At 33.7% G+C, this 5375-nt stretch overlaps 1 pseudogene across 1 annotated transcript; it reads left to right on the forward strand.

The window, feature by feature from the left end:
* Window positions 1-679: 679 nt before the first annotated feature.
* LOC144574281 (transcription factor HEC2 pseudogene) lies at window positions 680-1610 on the forward strand (annotated as a pseudogene). The gene has a single exon (XR_013518164.1). The product of XR_013518164.1 is annotated as a transcription factor HEC2 pseudogene (transcript).
* The last annotated feature ends 3765 nt before the right edge of the window (window positions 1611-5375 follow it).

The following is a 5375-nucleotide window of genomic DNA, read 5'->3' on the forward strand; positions in this document are numbered from 1 at the left end:
AAGTATTTTAGTTTTATTTTTACAGGAATCTGGAAATCAAATGCATAAGAAATATTATACAAATTGACTATACACGTCATTAAAATTAATTTAAAGCCCCTTGACATATTTCTTACAAGAAAAAAAAAATGAAAAATTCATATTATATTATGTGCATGCAAAGGATGTCATAATAATTAATAAGCTACATTCTATATATGTACGATTTTTTTGTATTTTTTATGTATATTATGTATATATATGTGGAAACACTAAATAAAAATATTTAAATATTATGAATTTAGGTAGCTTAGGACTACGTACTCTGTATGTATTTCCAGAGCTGGTCCCATATATATATGCATGGAATGATATTCCGCACTGTAATAAAAGGACCGGGTAGTTCGCATTAAATTTAGCAAATGACCTAATTTTATTTGAAAAGGAAAAAGTAAAAATATGTACAATCAACAGCATTTATAAATCTGACTCCAACGCCATTAAATTAAACTTTTATCATACTCACAATCAGAGGAGACATTACCACCGAGATACCGTTAAAGTTAATATTAAAAATGGATGGTAAGAAGAAAATTTATATTATATTAATTTTCCCTATCATTAAATACCAAATCCATCCCTTATAAATAGTCCCCCACTGGACCCTAGTTACCTCCATCTCTCCATCAGATAGCCTAGCCAAAGCTAAACCCATCCCTTCTGCTTTAACCTCCAGCTTTCTCTTCCTTACAGCTCCATCCCTCCTCCAATCCAAATTCCAATCCTCTTTTTCCTCTTTAAACTCATAATGGATAACTATGATTTCATAAATTCATCTCCTGAAACACAGCTTGAACTGATGAATACCATGCTTCAGCTTGATCAACTGACCCAGAACTCCGACTTTTCTAGTAATTCTAGCTGTAGTCTCTCTCCAACCCCACAAGCACAAAATTTCTTTCCTCAAAGCCAACCAATGCAACCTAATTACTTCATGAACCAGGCACCTCTGTCAAGCACCTCGGCCATGCGTGAGATGATATACCACATTGCGGCGATGCAACCTGTGCATATCGACCCGGAGTCAGTGAAACCACCTAAGAGAAAGAATGTGAAAATTTCAAAAGATCCACAGAGTGTGGCTGCACGTCTGAGGAGAGAGAAGATAAGCGAGAGGATAAGGATACTGCAACGCCTCGTTCCAGGTGGTACCAAGATGGATACGGCTTCCATGTTGGATGAGGCGATAAATTATGTCAAGTTCCTGAAGAGTCAAATTCAGTCACTCGAACGGGTAGCTGTTGCTCAGAATCAGAGCCAAGGAGCAGGTTCTGTTGGGTATGGTACTAACGCACCAGTATATCCGTGTTACCAGAAGCAAGATCATAGATTTATGGGTTTCTGATGTTGCTTTAATTTGCTTAATGTGAGTTCTAGAGTAGAGAATTAATTGTTGTGTCTGTTTCATGTTGCATCTATGTTATGAGGCTTGGAGTACTATATTTCCTGTTGTACTCAGCCTGTTGTACTTGCTTGTCATGGTTCTTACTTCTTAGATAAGGATAAATATGTAGGGTTTTTCAAAATTTATATTCTAATCTTTCGTTGCTGAATTATTTCATTGATAACAGAGCTCCTCGTGCTTGACGTGATGCTGCTCTTTAGAAAAAGACTAAAACTTCTTGGATTTATTGGATGAATCATTTGGAATGTCAGTGGTTAATGCTCTAAATGCATGTCAGAATTAAGAATTATTTCAGGTTACTGTTCTTGTTGTGCAAGTACTACATTTACATTGTTGTATTAATTAGAATCTCCGCCATGAGCCAAAAAACAGATAACCAACTAAACTGTGTGAATAAACCAAGTACCCTTTGCTATGAAGGTCTAGTGCCAAAAGATACAGTGATGTACATGTGCTAAAACAGCTGCAATTTCAAACCTCGGTCTTTACTCTTTAGTTTGCATAAATTAAAATTTTATGATGTTTTCGGGAAAATATATATATTTATCTTAACAAGAAGGTAGGGGTTATTTTTCATTAAGCTAATTCCTGTGTTTAGCGTCAATTAGAGTTTAAATTGCCTACTTGTTTAGGAGCGAGTATATATGTTATAGCTTATGATACCCATAATTTTATGCATAATCAAACTACTAATTAAATCTTGATGGCCGTTGAACTCAAGGTACTATTGACAAAGACCTATCTATTTTTTTAGGGTTAGCGGCAAAAGACCGACTAACTATCGTATTAAGTAAAACAAGTATTTACGGACCAGGGGCACCTGGTATAGTCTCATGTAATTCTTATTCTAGATACAAAAAACACATTAATTAGGCTACTGTATAGCAGCTCGCCCAGTCCATGTAACAGACTCCACTACCAGTATTGAAACTTATTCTAGCAGTGTTTGTATTTCCAGTATCGTGTCGAGAATTAAGATGTGTAGCACCTTCGCCTTTCTTGAGAAGTGTCTCCTGTTCCTCTCACGCCATCGCGCCCAGGAGCCCGCCGCCTAGATAGTGTCCCATAACCTTCTCTGGATCGGCGGGAATCTTCTGCGTTCTTGCAACCATATTTGCTGAAGTTTGTCTAATCCACTGGCTGTCACAGTAACTATTTATTGAAAGATACCGTGGAACGCGAATAATTCACTAAGAACACCTTTGAAAAGATTACGCAGTACAATTGAATCCAATGAGCCCTTTTCCAATAAGTATTCAGCTTCCTGTACACCCTCGGGTACTTCGATCTTCATTACTTCTTCAATCACTCTTTTACCTGCAAATGCAATGGTTGCATCTGATTCACCAATAATTTAATTATCGAACCCTGACTATAACGAACTCATTAAGATCAGAGTTATACTCTAATAAAATCCTATTCCCCTTTAAGGGCCGGACTTTTCTATTAAAGAGTTCATCCGAGAGATCGGATTCGAATGGAAAATCCATGGTTGGTACATTATATATAACATGCAATTTCTTCTTATTATTGATTTCATTCCAGCCAATTACAGAGATGTATCAAACACTGTATATGTTAATAATGCGCCACTGTTATATATATCCGGAGAAGCAAAACAAAATTAAGTGCAATAATATAAGTGCACGGTTTTGATGATATGCATATATATATGGACACAGAAAGGGCAGTCTTTTTTTGCAAATTACAACAACAAAAATAACAACAACAACAATAATAATATATATCATTTATATGAGTAGAACTAGGGTGTTCTTAAGCTCACCAAAGTGTTTGGTGAGCTTAACTCCAAAACTCATCAAATCGGTTTCAAATGACGAATCCAAATCGTTGGAATCCGCCTACCTTACAAGTGATGTGTCTAGATGTGAAAATTTTAAACATTTGAATTAATTTAGTATAAAGTCAATTGGTCAAAATTAGAAATTTAATAAATTAATTTTAGTGCATTCATTTTTTGAACGTTTTTTGACCGCTTGACTTTATACTAAATTAATTCGAATGTTTAAAATTTTCACATGTAGACGCATCACTCGTAAGATAGACGGGTTTCAAAGGTTTGGATTCGTCATTTGAAACTGATTTGATGGGTTTCGGAGTTAAGCTCACCAAACAATTTGATGAGCTTAAGAACACCCTAGTTCTACTCTATTTATATTTATTGATAATATGATAATTGCAAGTTCAAAAGACGTCGGTACCAACCAACATATAGGGTTGTTAATTAATTTGAAAACTTTGACTCACACCTCATTCTAAATAAATAAATAAATAAAGCCAAAGAAAATGACTACAAATGGGTTACAGAAACACAGTACTTAATTATCATTAATAGCGAAATGCGTTCAATTTGAATAGTTACATTTACAGAATTAAAAATATGGATCATTTTTGACAAAAGACAATCAAGTTCAATGAAGTCAAAAGTGCCAAGCGTAAATGGCTGTGTGATTGGGGTACCTCTCACCGCCCAAAATTTTGGTCTGTTTGTTACTGTAGCAAGAGCAAGGTTTTGTCTTCCCAGTCGTCTTCAAGTAAATACTGCCTAAGGGCTTTAAACTGAAAAAAAAAAAAAAAACTAGAAGTAAATACCGACAACAGTAAAGAGAGATTGTGCTTCTGGTGATTTCTTTATTTATCATCTGACTTTTAGTATATAAAAAAAGAAAGGGATATTTGTGCTTACTAAAGGGTACTGGGTTCTTGTCAAAGGGTTTTGGACAAAATTTTATTCAAAATCGTGTTTAAATCATCTGATTCGAGTCAAAATTTACTCAGACGATTTAAATTTAAAAGATCGTTTCAATTTATTTAGTTCTAAATTCATTCACACAAATCTTAATACATATATATTTAATTATTTGTTTAATTTTTTTTTTTTCCTTTGCAATCATTTTCTCTAGAATAATTCTTTGATTATTTTTTTCCTGTGATCACAATTGTGAAATTTAGTGTTAATTCTCTAACGGTCCTTTTCAAACCGCTTGACAGTTGATACTACCCCATGTGACATTTCCGAGCTTTTGCAAACATGTATTTAAAGTCGTTTGCATAAAATTATCCTTGCATGCAGTTTTACAATTCAGAAGTTGCTTGCCTTTAAAATTCCGTATAGTTATTATATAAATATGAAAAAGGTACATGTTTCCTGAATTGCATAATTCTAGATTGATGTTATCAATTGCATGCCATCTCATGTTGGGTCATTTTATTTTCTCTTGGGATTGAGGCAGAATCTCCAATATTCTGCTTCCCTTTTTATTGAAAACATTTGATGTGATTTGGTCCCATGCCTCTCCTAATCTATTTATATATTTGAAGTACTCCTTTATACATATATAGTTTATTAATTGCGTGTGGTTTTCATACTAAGCTATATATTAAGAGTCTGTTCAGACGTTTACTGTGCGCATGAGAAAAACAAAATTCACTCAGACTTGGAAAAAATCAGCCCACACACACAATATTTTGGCCATTCAAAAATATTCATTCCCGTTTCCATTTCTGTTCCCTTTAAATGACCGAACATGCCCTAATGGAATAACTTATAACTTGCAATCTTAATAAAAAATTTCAGTCTTGTAGATTGGTTGTGTATTAAATACATATTAAGTGCTTTTTTAATTATACAGCACCACTGCAATATAAAAATAAAATTTATTGGAGGGTGGACTTAAATAAAATTTTATCACTTTTTTAAGTATACAATAGAAATATAAATGTCAACCTTTATTATAATCCAAATATAGTCATGAAATTAAGTTTAATTAATCCAAAATTCAACTTTTTATATGACAATAATAGAAGATTTAGGCCGCTGCTCTTTAATGACTCCAGTAGATCTCACTCTTAAAGGATATATATATAGCAGACTTTATTTTTTGTTGATTTTGAAAAGAGAGATAGAGAG

Source organism: Carex rostrata, chromosome 22, assembly GCF_964058835.1.
Source record: "Carex rostrata chromosome 22, lpCarRost1.2, whole genome shotgun sequence".
NCBI classification, from domain to species: domain Eukaryota; kingdom Viridiplantae; phylum Streptophyta; class Magnoliopsida; order Poales; family Cyperaceae; genus Carex; species Carex rostrata.